An 18961-nucleotide genomic window follows, 5' to 3' on the forward strand; every position below is an offset into this window, starting at 1 on the left:
TGTGTGATTTATCATGTAGTCAAATGTCCAGTACATAGTGACAGTGAGCAAACTCTTTATATAATATATCTTACTTATACAGAGTGAAAAACATCTGTTTGGTGAAATATTTTTCCTTGTATTTTTAGGTTATAACGATACAATACTGATATAATGAAAGATGATTTTAATATCATTATTGGACGTTATTCAATCGTTTTTGCTAATTACGATGGTGATCAACGATGCAAATTGTAAATATCAGGGATGCACGTTTTTCCACAGCACTAATAAATTCTCCAATCCGATCCTTCAGCATGTGTCGATTCTCTTTAGGAGCAGCTCTGACAGGAGCATTTACATTATGTATTCAGTGTATATTGCATGTTCATTTTTAGATGTAATTGCTGCTATGGTAACAGCTTATTCACAGCAAGTTGTATGAAGGACACTTTATATACTGTAAACCCATTGAACAGATTCTAATACATGCTGTTTTCAGATGCTCAGAAATTGAAGCATTTTAGCAGTGACGCTGCTTCGGATCGGTCAGTTTTCCATTACAGAACATTGTAAGCTGCGTTTTATTTTTATTATTAACGTTGAGAGTAAGAAAAAAACAGAGGCTGGTGAAGGAAAATGTTCATGTCCCTTTTCTTATATCATCCAATTTTACATTTACTCCACATTTGCCGTTACCTTCACTCTCCTGGGAAGATGTTAGACTTGTTTTGTGCTCATTCAAGCAAAAGTGTGTTAGTAAAGTCAGGTAGTGATGTAGAGTGAGGAGGCCTGTGGCGGAGTCAGCGTTCCAGTTCATCTCAAAGGTGTTCTGTTTGGTTGAGATCAGAGCTCTATAGCAGGCCGCTCAGGATCTACTTGAACCCATGTAAACCATAACTGAATGGAGTTTGCTTTGGGCAAAGGAAACAGGTTTTGTGTCTCCCAGTTCAAGTGAAGGGAAAATATTTTGTTGTTACAGTTTGAGGAAGAAGCACATATTTCTGGAAAAGTCAGGTGTCCCAGTACTTTTTGTCCATATAGTGTTTATGCCTGTGTGCACATGTTTGGTGTGTGTGTGTGTGTGATTGCATCCTGTGGTGAAATTGCTTTTGCATGTTCCACTGTTATTTAGTGTGAAGTAGTTGCACATTGTGTTTATATGCGTACATGGGTAATTGCATTTAAATAATCTGAATTGAGTGGAATGTATGCTTTCCGAGAGAGTATGTTCATGTGTGTGTGTGTGAGAGGGGGTGTAATTGTCTGTGCCTCCTTGTGTGTGCCCCTTTATTATGTTTATTATGTCCTCTAGAGCAGGGTGTAGCTCAGAGGGGTTAAACGGAGAGCTGTGTTATGTTTAGCGAAGGCAATGCGAGGTATTCGGCTCTCCGTGACTGTCTGTGTCTATATTAAGCGTGTGAGCAAGTCGTAGTTAGAGAGTTCATACATCATCGATAAAGACGGATCAGCACAAAACCAGTTTTCCCACAGTCACTCGTCTCAACGCTAATGAGCTGTTCTTGGAGTTGTGTTACAGACGCAGAGTGACGAAGTGCACTCGTTATTTCCAAACCGTGGACATATGACAGTTTAAGTGTATTAAGTGCGTGTTTTGTGTGTTGCTGCGGAAGACAGCTGTGAAGCGTGATATTTTTTTTTTTTTGGGGTGTGTCTGGATTTTGGGAAACGTTCTCAGCAAGGAGGCGCCAGCGGCTCGTCTGTGCCAGCTTCATCACTGGCATGGCCATATCATACCGCTGGCATGATGTCAGCACCTCAGGGCAGTTGAGGTGGACGATCAGTGAACTGTGTGTCATCTGAGCTGTGTGTGTGTGTGTGTGTGTGTGTTTGGAATGCATTTGGACTATGAGGATGCAGGACAGGGCAGTGATTTTTAGCATGTCCGAATATAGAGAACACTGCTATATTTTGCTGCATTCTTTCCATTTCTGCCACACCCCTCTTGCTCTGTTTGCCCTCGTACATCGAAGATATCTGAGACAGGCGCACACATTCTCTCTCTTTCTCTCGCACACTTACATGGTTACATGGGAGGTCTCTCATGCTGTTTTAACTCTGTGTGTGAGGTAGATAGCATCTGCAAAGACCCCTAGTTGCAGTTTCATGCTCAAACAAAAACAAACCCTTCACTTAACATTAATGCTACCTCCACATCAATCTGTATACATTCTTCTCAAACACGTTTTGTTTTTCTTCATGCATGCCATTTTTGTTGTGCAATGAAAACTGAGATTTAAAATCACACTTTTGTGTTGCAGAGTGGACTAGCGATCGTGGTATAGCGATGTTCAAAAATAATCACACATTTTTCCTCATGCAACCCCCTCATTCAACTTCACAAACATCGTTATATTTATGGGTCACCAACAATACTTTTCTCTCCATTGCCGTTTCAAAACAAAGAGACAAATAAACGCCCGACAGAAATGACACAGACCAATGCTCTCTTGGCACAGCTTAGCGATCGATGTAAGCATTTTCAGTCGATTCACTGGAGACAGAACAGCACCACAATGTCACGTACAAGTGAAAAAACTACGACAGAAGTACATAAACACACGTGATAAAATTTCACACAATTCTGGGTTCTGAGTTCTTATGAGGTTGAGGTGTGAACACGAAAGGGTCTGAGATCACTTCAATACTGAAGAGGACCAAAAGAGAACTGGGTTCTCTTTGAGTCTTTATTGTGAACACGAAAGGGACTGAGTTCACATTTGCTTAGATCACTTTCTGGTTCACTTTAAGTGTGTTTTCACACCTAGTTCGTTTTAAAAGAACCAAACCCAGTTCACTTAAAGTGAACCAGAAAGTGATCTAAGCAAATGTCCTCTTCAGTATTGAAGTGATCTCAGACCCTTTCGTGTTCACACCTCAACCTCATAAGAACTCAGAACCCAGAATTGTGTGAAATTTTATCACGTGTGTTTATGTACTTCTGTCGTAGTTTTTTCACTTGTACGTGACATTGTGGTGCTGTTCTGTTGTAGCCCCTTTCCTTCAGTTTTTGAGAAAACAGAAGAAATACTTTTATGTTTTTATGTGTTGAGAATAGTTGGCGTTTAATGCCATCCTCTTTACAAATATCAATAAGTGCACAGCTCTCTTCATAAGACCACACGACTCCGCGACCTGCCATGTCAAAAAGTTTTGTGTTTCAGCAGTGACGGAACACGGCTGCAGGTATGGCAAGCCTCCAGGGACATTTGGCGAAACGAAATGAAAAGCGGACCGGGACCACATTGCTTTCACATGTCACAAACAAATCGAACCACAAACGGACCCACAAACGAACCGTACTCAGACCACCTCCGGAGGTGGTCTGAGTACGGTTCGCTTCTGGGTCCTTTTAAGGGGTCTGAGATCACTTGGTTTGTTCACATATGCACACTGAACCGCTCCGAGAGCGTTTGGAGGGCTCAAACGAACTAGGTGTGAAAACACCCTTATATACATAAAAAAAAGTGTGAAACAACTGAAAATATGTCATATTGTAGGTTCTTCAAAGTAGCCACCTTTTGCTTAGATTACTGCTTTGCACACTCTTGGCATTCTCTTGATGCCTACTTTGAAGAACCTACAATATGACATATTTTCAGTTCACTTTTTTGTTATGTATATAAATATACATGTGTTAATTCATAGTTTTGATGCCTTCAGTGTGACTCTACAATTTTCATAGTCATGAAAATAAAGAAAACTCTTTGAATGAGCAGGTGTGTCCAAACCTTTGGTCTGTACTGTATATATAATATATATACACTTTTGGTCTGTACTGTATATATATAATATATATAAACTTTTGGTCTGTACTGTATATATAATATATATACACTTTTGGTCTGTACTGTATATATACTATATATACAGTACAGACCAAAAGTTTGGGGACACAAGGTGTGTCCAAACTTTTGGTCTGTACTGTATATATACTATATATACAGTACAGACCAAAAGTTTGGGGACACAAGGTGTGTCCAAACTTTTGGTCTGTACTGTATTTGTAGGTGCAGAGAAACTGATACATGTGAGAAAACTTCAATTGTCCAAGCACTGAGACACACTTGCTTTCTTTTAGCTCACTCACCATGGTTCAGACTTTCAAGCTAATTAAAACAAAAGACAATGTTTAAAACACCTCTTCTCTCTTTTTTTTTTTTAATAATATTCCGATTATTGTGTTCTTTTTTTAACCAATACATTTGCCATTATTATTTGTTGTTATTGCTGTTATTATTATCGCTATGGTTTATGGTTGTGGACAGAAAAGGAAAATCAATGTAAAAATATGATGCCATCGCCATGTTCAATTTTGTTTTCTGGCACTTTGCCCGGGTTTGCTGTCGAACCACCTCGAAATCATTCGGTTGTTTTTCACTGCGTCCAGCAATTCATGGACATAAAAGCAAGTAAAACTCAAGGCCACCAGGGCCGGCTAGTTCTTATTTATTAATTTCTCTGCCTAAATTCCCCTCTAAACTATACTTCAAACAGGAAGGAAGCCATTGAAGTAAAACAATTTCAGACAATTAACCCTGCCGTGACTTTGACCCTCAGTCAGATCAGTTCCAAAATCGATTTGCTGCTGGTTGCAATGATAATTCCAAAAATTAAATCCTATACACACAACTGGAAAAACGTTCTTATTAGAGATGCGCATAAGTGTAATAAGTCCATACACTTTTTGGTAGAGGTTTATAAAGGATTGTGACAGAGCTTTTTATCCTCAATCTTTACTAGATTTTAAATAGTTTTAGCACTCCTTCAGAAAAAAGACAGGAAAACTAATACGACAAAGTAAATGCATGTATGTGGTCACTGTTTATCTCTGCAACACAGTAAGAGGATCTGGTGCTTCTCTCCTGCTGTTGGACAGCATCAGGGAAAAGCAGCCCATGGCATTCCCGAGACGCCCCACTGTTCCTGGGAATCACTCCCCCTCATTGCCGACTCGGCCGACCCCTCAGGCTTCATCTCTAGCACCTGCTATTACTGAAGGAGTTCTCTAGGCTGAAGAACTAACAAATGTGGAATAAGTTTACATAGCTCAGTAATAGCATTCAATAATGCCCTATTAGGCTGAGTGTAAATATTCAGTAATGACTGCTAATTTCCTGAGCCAGTTTGGCTGGGTGCCAGACGCCCAGGTGTTTGACTTTCCCAGAGCTGTAGACCCTCATTCCCTTCGTCATTAGGAACCTGGTGCTTCGCGACCAAAGTTACAGTTACACTCACTGTCCACTTTATTTGGAACACATTAGCCAATCCTGTGGCAGCAACCGAAATGCAAAAAGAAATCGTGTAGAAAACAGGTCAAGCGTTTCAGTTAATGTTCACATCAAACACTAGAATAAGGAAAATGTGTGATCTCAATGTGTGTCATTGATGTTGGTATTAGAGTGTGTGTGTATATATTAGATTTTGACTGATTGATCTGCTGGCTTTTGTGTATTTTCTTTATTATTCGACATCGACCGAGTGTGCTGCAAATTACACACCAAACTTCAATCCGAGACACCAAACCGTGCGTGTACATTCCGCGCTTGGTTGAGAAAACTTAACCAGTAGGTGGCAGTAGTGCATATTCTGCATCCAAACAGGGAAAACAGAAGAGCTAGAACTGTGAATATATAGAAAGCAGCGTTTAAACCAGCCGCGATTATTATTATTAGCGGATCTGTGCAGCTTTTTCCAATCATGTCTGCTAATTTGCAAAGACGAGAGCAAGGATGGTATCCAGCGTGTTCGTTTTTTCTCATGCGCTCATTCGCTAAGCTAAATAGCCAACCAGAGTTGTCTTTCTTGCGTACGAGCTCTGCCGCTGATTCGACATGCAGAATCAGCCAAATAAACAACTGGCTTCACTGGTTCACCCAGAAGAAAAAAAACCAAAGCCTCCCGACCCTCAAAAACCACCCGACATTCCCAGACGAGAGTAACATTAGGTAGTCACAGGTACCAAAACCTGGTAACAAGTGCACTGATTGGAGAGGCTTGTGTTGTTCAATTAATGTTTAATTTAAGCAATTTTCTGTCTCATGTTTTATGAATCAACCGTAACATTTTCTGAAATGAAGGAAAGAAAACCGGCCAAACATATCAGCCAAAAATATATATATCGACCATTGCCTGCCCTTATATCTAAATATCAGTTGACCTCCTGTGCAGCAAGTAGATACAAAATCACAAATAGACCCTTTTAAGAAGAGTCTAAAGATGTCACTGTGTTTTAGAGGCTTTTTGCTGCTGGATAAGACACACACACACACACACACACACACACACACACCTCCAAAGGGCAATTAGTTACTGGCATGTTTTTGGAAGGTGAACACAGACAGTAACCCAAACTCAGGATGGAACCCTGGAGCTGTGAGATGGAAATCTGAGCCACTGTGTCACAGTGCTATTCTTTGATCATGTTAATGTTACAGGGAGAAGAGCCCAAGCGCTACATTGTTGGAGATGTAAGACTTGTCTAAGACATACTGTCATTCTCACAACAGAGTCAAGCAACCAGATTTCTGGTACCTGGTAGTGAACTAACAGCGGCTGCTTCATCCTAACTGCACGAATCCTTGTACATCCCCTCATTATTAACCCAGCATTCTGTGTGCCTTTTCTTCTCTAAAGACATCCACGATAAACTATCGGTCCTATCGAATTTATCTTCATTTCATGTTCAATTGCAGGAGGCTTGAACCCGTGTATCTCTTGACTTCTCAGCTACATGTTTGGCTGTTTTTAGCTTCTCTGGATCCCACTGCATAAAAACATCTACACGTTTAAATCTGTAATATGTATGACTTGCGGTATTTCTGTAGAACCGGTGAAGTGTCACAGTGGGGTTTTTATGCCAACACAAATATTTTTGACTCTGTTGATGAAGTAGAAATGATGCCTTTAAGTCTCTGCTAAAATATTTGACTTTGCTATGCATTAGCTACTGGAACAGCTTTGTTCATTGTCTCATAAGTCAAGATCTGAGAGATTTAGAGTCATTCCCTCTCATCTTTTCCTCTGGCAGCCTCAAGGAGAACTGAGTGTTGTTTTAGGTTGTATATGTTGTATGGTTTAGAGACAGTGGCATTGAGTAAAAGACAGGAGGTGGAGCTGGAGGTAGCAGAGCTGAAGATGTTGAGATGTTCGTTGGGAGTGACGAGGATGGACAAGATTTGAAATGAGTTTATAAGAGGGCCAGCGCATGTAGGACGTTTTGGAGACAAGGTGAGGGAGGCGAGATTGAGATGTTTGGACATGTGCAGAGGAGTGACATGTTGCAGGATCTTTGTGAGTGAAGCAGGAATGCACTCCTGATGGGTTGATTGTTTTTGCCAGACATATCGAACACACACTTTCACCCCGGGCAATTAGTCCACCTCTTGCCATGTCCCTCAACCTGCGGGAACCAACGTGAATTAGAGACATGGAAAAATTCACACAGAGTATAGTTATATGAATCTATGCAACCAGACAAATTCATTCACCACCATCCTGTGCTAAAACAAATAGTGCTGCAACTTGTGATTATTTTGGTAATCGATTAATCGGACGATTATTTCTCTTCTTCTATTAATCGGTTAATCCGATGTTTTGCTTATTTATAACTCTATAAAAACTTAAGGTTAAATAAGGGTATGTATGTATAAAAGTATACTTTAAAAAAAAGAAAAAGCCACATATTGAGATTTAACCATCTTTAATTTAGATATTTTAAAGCTTATAGTTGCTGCTTGTTGGCGTGCATGTGGGATTTCCCCTTATACAAATTAACTCATGCTGTTTTTTTATTATTATTATGTGATCATGAGCATTTTTAAGCTTTTGAATATCGCTGTGTTTTCGTACTGTCTCTTTTCTTAAGTGATATGCTCGGTAATGAAATTAGTTTTCCCTGCAATTTCTCTGCTCGCATTTTCTGCGTCTCGTGATCGTACCTCAGCCTTGAAAACTCTTGAATCCAATTATTTATATCAACTGTCCGGTTATTTTGCCACTTTAATTTAAGCATTGGCGGTGAACGCATCTCCGTTCATTACGTCAACAAATTATGTGATAGAACACGCACATAAAAAGTCATAACATGCAGATTATACGCTCATAACTTGTACATTTATTTGGTCGAAGGTGGCAATCTAGGCAAAAATATTACTCGCAAATTATCATTTTAGTCGCAGTCTGGAGCCCTGATATTATATAAGGTGTAACATTATGACCAGTGTAGTGAATTTAACCACAGCCAAATTGTGATGTCTAGATGACTGGGTCAGAACATCTCCAAAACTTGTGGTCTGCTCCCAGTCTGTAGTGTTCAGTATTTATCAAAAGGGCTCCAAGGGAGAAACAGTGGTGAACCGGAACAGGGTCATTCTTATCCTGTCCATCGTCGTCACTCCCAACGAGAACCTCAGCATCTTCAGCTCTGCTACCTCCAGCTCCACCTCCTGTCTTTTACGCAATACCACTGTCTCTAAACCATACAACATCGCAGGTCTCACCACAGTCCTATAAACTTTCCCTTTCACTCTCGCAGATACACTTCTATCACAAATCACTCCTGCCACTCTTCTCCATTACTGTGCAATGTTGACCCCAGGTACCTGAACTCCTCCACCTTCTCCACTTCTTCTCCCTGCAACCGTATCACTCCACTGCCCTCCTTCTCATTCAAACACATGTACTCTGTCTTACTCATACTGACTTTCATTCCCCTTCTCTCCAGGCTCTTCTCAACCTGCTCACTAATCTCACCACAAATCACAATATCATCCGCAAACATCATAGTCCACGGAGACACCTCCCTGACCCTTTCCGTCAACCTGTCCATCACCACTGCAAACCGGAAAGGGCTCAGAGAAGATCCTTGATGCAGTCCAACCTCCACCTTGAACCAGTCTGTTGTTCCTACTGCACACTTCACTGCTGTCACACTGTCCTCATACATGTCCTGCACCACACTCACATACTTCTCTGACACACCTGACGTCCTCATACAGTACCACAACTCCTCTCTCGGCCTGGCTTCCACTACTGTTTCCCATAACTTCATAAGGTTGTTAATGCTCACAACTGTTTTAACATCAAAAAGGGGACCAACACAATATTAGGCAGGTGGTCATAATGTTATGCCTGATCGGTCTATATTGTGCATAGTTTACTAATTGTACGTGTTCTGTAAAAAGAGAATCATGTACAATTCCACCTACAACTTTGTGATGATTGAACAGTGTAAAGCCAAAGTAGTGAAGGGACAAACGCAAAAAACATCTGCTTTACTGCATAGTTGGAATTCAGTTAGAGAAAAGACATTTATAAAATGCTGTAAATCAAATGTACAATATTGATTTGCAGTATTTCATAAATTTACCAATATACTTCTGACTGATCACCTTTATCATGACTGACCTGGTCTCTTCCAGGATGACTCTGCCCCTTTTGACTACAGGAAGGCTAAATGTATTAAATATTGGGTACGTTTCCCCGATATGTTTTTTAACAGACCCTGGCCTGACCAAACACTTCTGGAAGATTTTGCACCATTATCACAAATATCTGTTGGACAAAATTAAGTTTTTTGCTTTAGCACAGTTCCTGGGACATGTCACCATGCATTGAGGCTGGCAGCTGGTCCAACTCCTTACTGAGACACTGGGCTGGTTTTCCTTTCATTTGTCACCTCTCCATGTTTTTTCGGAAGGAAAGTAATTTACACCACACTTCTGATGAATATGGCTCCTGCTGGTCTGAGCCAATGCACCTTTGTCTGCTTTTTTTTTTTTTTTTTTTTTTTTTTTTTTTATAACAGTGTGTCATACAGAATTTTTACAAGCATATCTTTTTGAGTGCCTGTATCTCTCTGTGTGTGTGTGTGTGTGTGTGTGTGTGTGTGTGTGTGTGTGTGTTTATGTGCTTCAACATGAGTACCACATCTTTGAGCATGACTGAATGAGTCAGTGAGGTACAAGGCTGGCAAATGAGAACATCATTTGTTCTGCTTTGAAGAGAGGTACAATTTCATAGACACTTGGGCAGTGCATTCTTTGAGACATGGAACCTGTGTGTGTGTGTGTGTGTGAGAGAGAGAGAGAGAATGCAAGTGACATGCAACAGTTGTCTGATATGTATCAGCTGTGGTCTGGACTTTGTACTTGAAAAGTCAGTTTTAGTCAATTGCTGAAATCATCTCAACCACCCAATGTTTTTGTCAGTTCACCTCCCACTTTTTTCCCCCTCCCTTTATGTTCACTCTTTCCTGTTTCCTGTAAATGTTCATTCATCTTTTTTTTTCTGGTAGCCCACCACTTCATTAAAAATCTTTCAGTAAAATGCTGCACACCAGTCAAAGGCTGTGTTCCAGATGCAAACTCCTCTCTGACTCCATGTGGAATAGTGCATCTGTTTGTCTGTTCATCTGTTCATCAATCCTTACACACAAACACACACAGGGACACTTATGTATACGTTGCTGTGATCTGGAATATGTCAGAGGGCTCCAGTCTCCGTAAAGCAGATCGCGCGTGTGTGTGTGTGTGTGTGTGTGTGTGTGTGTGTGTGTGTGTGTGTGTGTGTGTGTGTGTGCGTGTGTTAGTTAGTAAGGCACTTGTGGCTTGTGTGATTAGTTGTATTTTTTTGTGGGAAAGTGAAAAATGAGAGTATTGCCACAAGAGGAGGGATAGGGGTATAGAAGTATGTGCACCGTGCTGAATTAATTTGCTTGAACCCTTCAGCGGGTTCTCATTTCCGCAGCACAAACTTCTCATCCGTCTAGAATCAGGATTATATACCTGCACAGCTGCGGCCTGTGTGTGTGTGTGTGTGTGTGTGTGTGTGTGTGTGTGTGTGTGTGTGTGTGTGTGTGTGTGTGTGTGTGTGTGGAGGGGCGGGGTGTAAGTTGTGAGCTAGACAGAGAACTCAGATTGAAAAACGTTTGGAAGGGCATATTGACAAAAGGCCATGATTGGGCATGAAAGATTATTGAGTTTAATATGTAAATATCAGAGAAGCCTTGGTTAATGGAGTATAGAACAGAGAAGATTCTGATCTTTAAAATGATCTTATTGGGAGTAGGCCTGAGATGATTTATTATAGCATTGGGAATCATAGATCATCTATTGCAATGGCGAACCAATTGGACGATTTAAATGTCTGTCGGAATAAATGTGGTGCCTGCAGCTTTAAGATAAAAAGAAATAAGTTGTATTGGATCTCCTAATGTGTGTTTTTCTTTTGCCTTTTTTGAGAGTCCTTGCTACACTTTAATTGCCTGACGTCTGACTTCAGAGCAAAGCAACAAAACATCTTTTGCTGCTCCATCTCAGCTTTCTTTGTCTGGCTCTCCTTCGACATCTAGAATGTCTTTTCTCTGAAACATGAACAGAGTTTAAATTAAGAAAGAGAAACAGTGGGGTGTTGATCAGGGTTTCGCTGTACAACAAGTACCAGGAACAGTTTTATACATCTATTTGACTTTCTCTTGACCTTCGTTACAGCTAATAACCAGATTATTTACATTTTATTTTAATTCTCAGTGTTTTTTATGTTAATGACTAATTAATGACAATTAAATGCTAGCAGCTACAGCTGAATTCTAACAAGTGTCTGGTATCATTATTATTTTCATTATTATAATATCTATATATAATGCGACAACCAATCGCTAAAATAATAATAATAATAATAATAATAATAAAATCAATAATTACATTTGTTGTTAACGAATGCCGGTTAGATAACACGGCCGCTCGCTCAACCGGCAGCAGGAAAAAGCGTGCGTCCCAAGTCATCCAGGGGATTGGGAGCATTTGATATTAAACGCAACAAAGAGTGCTATGGAAGTGCCACAGTGATGCACGAGCACATGAAAAGAAAACGCACCAGTGTCACAGACAAAGGCGAAACATCAGCAGGCTACATGATGTTCTGGAAATATAACTTAAAAAGCCAACATCAGTCATCTATTATCTTTTCCTTCAACTGCGCCAATTAATGTAAAAGACATCAACTATATAAAGCACCGAATTGAATCTTCATGCTCTCCTCTTGCTCCCCACGTGGGTAAACCCTGAACAGTGTACAAAATAAAATCTCTTCAGCGGAGCAGGCTGGGTATAAAAAGCCTTGAGGCAGGAGACAGCTCTGATTAACGGGGCTGTTTTCGCTAAGCAGCGCATCTTTTGCGATCTAGAAGACATACGAGCAGAAATTAGACCAACCACAGCACTGAAATCTCACACTCCTCACTATACAATCTCTTTTATTCTGTTGTCTAATTACAGCTGCTGCCAGCATGTTTTGCGACTGAGCTAGAGTCTTCCTACCCTCCAGTGGACCGGAATGACAACTGCGCATCCATCATAGAGTTTTACTTTATGTATATTTCTCGGCTCATCTCAGGATCGCAAGTTGCGTGGATTTACGCTTAGAGCCGGGACCGACCCCCCCCCGTCCCATCTCTTTCTCCTCTCTCCGCCACCCGTTTACTGTGCCCATTCACTGTGCCAGCTCAGAGCTTCGTGTCCTCCAAGCACAAGCGGAAAAGATGAAATGCTGCATTCATCAAGTGTTCATTAAAGTAGTTGGTGCGTTTTAGAAAGTAAACCCAGTTCCTAATGAATGCCAGCCGGCTCGCTTTCTCACGCACAAGTGCACGCTCGCACATAAATAGGACGGAGATAAGAGCCGTTGCAGAGCCGGTGTGCTCATGCACTCCACTTCATCTCACACACACACACACACACACACACACACAGTTATATTGCACTGTAAGAGAAAGAACTTTAAAAGCCTGTAAAACAGCAAGGCTGCAGATAATGATGTTTTTGTCTCATCCATCTTCGCATTCTTTCCTTCCTATGGCTTCATTTTCCCCTCCGAAGCCACGCACGAAGACCGTAACAGTAATGGACGTGTGAGCAGAAGGAGATGATTTTAAATACGAGAAAGACACAAACTCGAACTCCATGCGCCGCCAGTCATTTTCCACCTGGATGCCTTCACTGTATTTTCCTGCTGCTTGCTACAAGAACTCAAGCTAGGTTTGATTTTTGCAGAGAATGTAGCTGGCTGCTGCTTTAAGTACTTGCCAGATGTTGACTGCATTTCATACACACATAGGGGGTTAACAGTTTTTTTTTTCTTTCCGCTCACTCATTGTGTTGACGCGTATAACACCTGTTTATTTATTCATTTTAAATATTAGCTGCACAAACATTCGCAATTGTTTCGAATTTCCTCAGAACCATAATTTGTCAGATCCCGTGGACTCCGAACGTTTGTCATTACACTAATATCCACACTTTTTTTCGACGCTAAAATGCATTATCGTCGACTTTGTAGCGAGGGATCCAGGCCTAATTACATACACTGTACATTTAGTCCAAATATACTCTGATAAAAAATCGGATGTTGGAAGTGTGTGCTCATAAAGGCAGAATAAAGATCATAGACGGTTTTCCACATTAATTCGTGAGGTAAAAAAATGACATGATTTCAAGCACCGACCTCGAATGCAGCACCGCCCAAGCCGAGGATGAAAGTGGAGTCCCTGAGGTTAAAGCTGGTCTAAAGCTTGATCTTTTTCCTTGTGGGTAAATCTAATGTTGAATTTTTTTCCGGACTGCTCAAGTGCCGAATATTGTTTGCGTCGCTGTTCGGAAGGTGACTTCTAGGCATCTCAGTCGCGCAGAAATGTTTAAGGACGCGTTGCTTTCTCTTCGAATGAGCATTACAGTGTTAGTATTGGTACCGGCGTTCCATGAGAGATTTATTGGCAGGGGCTGTGTGTTAATTAAACTTAATTTGCTCAAGATAATAACTTTGTATTAGACAGTCAGTTGTTCAATGCATGATCAATCTGACTGCAGGATAGTGTTCCGTTTAATGCACTCCCACAATCATGCCCTGATTGACTGGAGAGTTTTTCCACTTTGACTTTTTCACCCTTAATTAGATCCTGCTTACAAGAACTGTATGTCTCTGGAAAAAAAGAGTGTGTTGTGTAGAGGTGCATCATATTTGGATACGAGCTCTGATTTATGTTTAAGCTGCAAATAATATCCCAGTCAGTCTCGCACGTCTGTTAAGGATTTGATATGTCTGTTAAACTGTCAGGCGTTATATAGGTTCTGGAGACCATGTCAAGCCTGGAATGCATCAGCCATATTGTGTGCAAGTAGTGTTTGAAGAGCTCTGGACGTTCAAAACATCCAAACAGAGATTCATACACAGAGGCTCATAATAAATGTAAACCTTTAGAGCAGCTGCCAAAAAAAGACTTCATGTTGGTTTTACTGCAACACAAGGGCAACAACAATTTCAAGGAAATCTACATCTCACAGGATTTGTAGCATGCCGCATTCACGTGTGTTTTCTAACCTAGTAGTGATGAGTTCTCGTTCACGTTATCAGGCTGTGTTAATTATCATGTAACACCGATTTGTCATATTTACTGATTTAACGTTCCACCTGCTCCGTCACACAACTTTGCAGTTAGGGAGCTGTGTAACTGAATGCTGATTGGCTTTAATTAGCTTGTTATTATGCTTAATATGCGTATTAGTTTTGATCGTGGTCATAATGCTTTTAATAAATACCACAGCTGTTAGTACGAGCATGTAGCTGCCTGAACACAGAATCGACAGCAAATAAAATCTAATGTTCTAATGGTTTTTTCCCCCTAAACATTACAACAGCTACACAAATCTGTTAAGCCTGTAAGCTTTAAAGTTGCTTATCGTTCACTCGCAAACCAGTCCACTGCCATGATGCCACTCAGGCCAACTCTGGGGGCAGTACCAGGTCTTTAAAGTTTGCACTTGAGGATAAACCACATTGTGGGTGTGTTGCTTTGCTTTTTATTTGGCTTTGGTTTCACACTATGCAGCAAATAAATGAATACAGAAAAGAAAACCCACATATTTTTGATGGGTTTAAGGTCAGGGCTCTGCGCAGGTTCTTCCACACCAAGCTCATCCAACCATGTCTTTGTGGACCTTGTTTGCACCCTGGGGCACAGTGAAGCTGGAATAGAAAAAAAAAGCCTTTCTTTAACTGTTCTCATGAAAACATATTGCCCAAAATTTCTTGGTCTGCTGAGGCATTAAGACTTTTCTTCACTGGAGCTAATGGTACCAACCCAAGAAAAACAGTCCCAAACCATGATGATTCCTCGTCCACCAAACTTCACAGTAAGCAGTCAGGCAGGTAATGATGTTCTGGCATTCCACAAACCCATCAGACTGCCAAACAGAGAAGCATGATTTGTGAATACAGAACACATTTACAGAGTCTCACATAGACGTTCTTTACGCCACTCCATCTGACGCCGGTCAGGTGACGCTTGCATGCCATAGAAACCCATTCCAGGAAGCTCTTGCCACTGTTTCTGTGTTATTAATGCCAGTGAAAGTTTGGAACCCTTCGACTGTGGAACCAGCAGAGTGTTGGCAGCTTTTACACACCATGCACCTCTGCACTCAGTGGCCTCGCTCTGCCTCTTTACCTGCTCTTCCGCTTTGTGGCTGAGCTGCTGCAGTTCCTAAACCTTTCTCTTTCCAAGAAAACCGCTGATGAAATTCACAAGGTGGCATCGTTTCACTGAACCGCTCATAAATTCACTATGTGCTTAAGAAAGACCCAAGACTGCAATGCAAGGTGCTTGAATTTATACACCTGGAACAGTTGAACAGTCGGATTGAAATGCCTGAATTCAGTAATTAAGAGGTGTGGGATGTATAGTCTACCTCACAATGCACGTGGGTTTTGTTGGTTTCTCAAGTTTATTCATGAGCTACATGCGTTCTTGCTGCACTTAATTTCACTCTGAACTTGAGAGAGACCATCCAATGAGATGCTGAAGGAAAAGTGTTTAACTGGTTGGATTTCATATTTAAGACACCTTTTCGTCCCTCGTTTCTTCATCCTTTGTGTAATTGGAAGTGGTAATACAGGGAGTGCAGAATTATTAGGCAAGTTGTATTTTTGAGGATTAATTTTATTTGAGGATTTAATTTGAACAACAACCATGTTCTCAATGAACACAAAAAACTCATTAATATCAAAGCTGAATATTTTTGGAAGTAGTTTTTAGTTTTAGCTATTTTAGGGGGATATCTGTGTGTGCAGGTGACTATTACTGTGCATAATTATTAGGCAACAACAAAAACAAATTCATACCCATTTCAATTATTTATTTTTACCAGTGAAACCAATATAACATCTCAACATTCACAAATATACATGTCTGACATTCAAAAACCAAACAAAAACAAATCAGTGACCAATATAGCCACCTTTCTTTGCAAGGACACTCAAAAGCCTGCCATCCATGGATTCTGTCAGTGTTTTGATCTGTTCACCATCAACATTGCGTGCAGCAGCAACCACAGCCTCCCAGACACTGTTCAGAGAGGTGTACTGTTTTCCCTCCTTGTAAATCGCACATTTGATGATGGACCACAGGTTCTCAATGGGGTTCAGATCAGGTGAACAAGGAGGCCATATCACGCTGTGGAGTACTTGGACGTGTGTGATGGAGCATTGTCCTGCATGAAAATCATGTTTTCTTGAAGGATGCAGACTTCTTCCTGTACCACTGCTTGAAGAAGGTGTCTTCCAGAAACTGGCAGTAGGACTGGGAGTTCAGCTTGACTCCATCCTCAACCCGAAAAGGCCCCACAAGCTCATCTTTGATGATACCAGCCCAAACCAGTACTCCACCTCCACCTTGCTGGCGTCTGAGTCGGACTGGAGCTCTCTGCCCTTTACCAATCCAGCCACGGGCCCATCCATCTGGCCCATCAAGACTCACTCTCATTTCATCAGTCCATAAAACCTTAGAAAAATCAGTCTTGAGATATTTCTTGGCCCAGTCTTGACGTTTCAGCTTGTGTGTCTTGTTCAGTGGTGGTCGACTTTCTGCCTTTCTTACCTTGGCCATGTCTCTGAGTATTGCACACCTTGTGCTTTTGGGCACTCAGTGATGTTGCAGCTCTGAAATATGGCCAAACTGGTGGCAAGTGGCATCTTGGCAGCTGCACGCTTGACTTTTCTCAGTTCACGGGCAGTTATTTTGCGCCTTGGTTTTCCACACGCTTCTTGCGACCCTGTCGACTATTTTGAATGAAACGCTTGATTGTTCGATGATCACGCTTCAGAAGCTTGGCTATTTTAAGACTGCTGCATCCCTCTGCAATATATCTCACTATTTTTGACTTTTCTGAGCCTGTCAAGTCCTTCTTTTGACCCATTTTGCCAAAGGAAAGGAAGTTGCCTAATAATTATGCACACCTGATATAGGGTGTTGATGTCATTAGACCACACCCCTTCTCATTACAGAGATGCACATCACCTAATATGCTTAATTGGTAGTAGGCTTTCCAGCCTATACAGCTTGGAGTAAGACAACATGCATAACGAGGATGATGTGGTCAAAATACTCATTTGCCTAATAATTCTGCACTCCCTGTAGATTCTCACAGCATTGAGAATGCCTTCTCTAGACTCTCAAACTCTCCCACATTGCTAGCTTAAAAATGAGCTTGAACTACCCTCCACTTGAGACATTATCGTATCTATTGGATAATTATCCAGTTTTGGTAAACCTCGCAATGACCACATAACCCGGTGTCTACATGATGACAGCATGGAAATGAAATAGCCTGGGCATCAGCAAAGTATTTCAAACTAATTAATCCATTTCGACTCACCTTGCAGGGCCGACAGACCAATCCCTCACAGAATCCCTAATGAGCCATGCTTGTTTGCTTCTCATCAACTCCACAGCCAGTGTTTCATTTGGACACGGCCGACGTGCTAAGCGTGTCAGGATATCTTTTTAAATCCACAGAGGATCGAAAGTTTCCCGCCCTAAACGTCAATCCTGGAAATGTTGCAGACGTACGGCACATAAAGTAATGAAATGCTAATTGGAATATAAAGGGAATTAATCAGGAACGATCCCAGTGCCACGTACTCTAATCAGGGTTTATTGAAACCCAAGTCTAATTTCATGTCAGTTATTATGTGTGAAGACCTTTTCCTGAGTCATGTGTGCACTTAAGGTGTGTTGGTTAAGCCCACAATATGCACAATGCCAAGCTGAAGGACGTATGTTTTAATGACCATGATCAAGATATTTTGATCCCCTGAATCTGACTGGTTTTTAAAGCCGTTTTTATTTCTAATTGTTTGTTCTCTTGCAAATGTGTTTAGATTTTGGGAGCCAGCATTGGAGACTAGTGATATGAAATTCCACAGCTCGAGGTACTAATTTTGGTACCAAAGCAAAACACAAAAACATGCTAATTGAACAACACACTATTTTTTATTAAAGTTAAAAGAAAAGAAAATGTACAAAAACCAATGCATTTAAAAGTCTCTGGTGTATCCTGCTTCTTCTTCTAGGGGCGTCCACAGCAAAATAGTAAATACCATCATGTCCCTTTGTTTTTATTTTTTCTCCCCTAATAAAAGTTATAGGAGCATTAAATAGTTAATAAACTTTACTGTAATACTCATTATATTAGCACTAGCTACGTTTATGCTAACCACTAACTGCAGCATTCAAAGTAAAATATGGTCTTATATTCATAACAGAAGGTCTAAATATAAAATTAATATAAAACTCACCTGCTTGAACACTTTCATTACTTCCGGGTGTCGGCCCTTAACGTGTTTTCTGATGTATTTCCTCCTCTTGAGAGAAAACTTTGAAGACATCATTTACAAATTGGTTTTTGATGATCTTTGATATTCCCCTTTCCTCCAAAATATTTCTATACGTGATTCTTTACTCCTTAATTGTCAAAAATGGATTCAGAGCTGCTTTTTTTTTTTTTTTTTTTTTTTAGTACGGCCTTGGTTACCGGGTCTTTTAACACCACCATTGGCTGCATTATCACGGGAATAGAATTGAATGAATCAGATACATATCTTTTTAAATGTAATCGTGCAATCCCTG

General features: G+C 40.8%; 1 protein-coding gene across 1 annotated transcript in view; it reads left to right on the forward strand.

The window, feature by feature from the left end:
- Positions 1-18961, forward strand: part of tanc1b (tetratricopeptide repeat, ankyrin repeat and coiled-coil containing 1b) — a 118952-nt gene that overhangs the window by 40490 nt on the left and 59501 nt on the right. The gene's annotated exons all lie outside the window — the stretch shown is intronic.

This window comes from Silurus meridionalis, chromosome 3 (genome assembly GCF_014805685.1).
Source record: "Silurus meridionalis isolate SWU-2019-XX chromosome 3, ASM1480568v1, whole genome shotgun sequence".
Classification (NCBI taxonomy): domain Eukaryota; kingdom Metazoa; phylum Chordata; class Actinopteri; order Siluriformes; family Siluridae; genus Silurus; species Silurus meridionalis.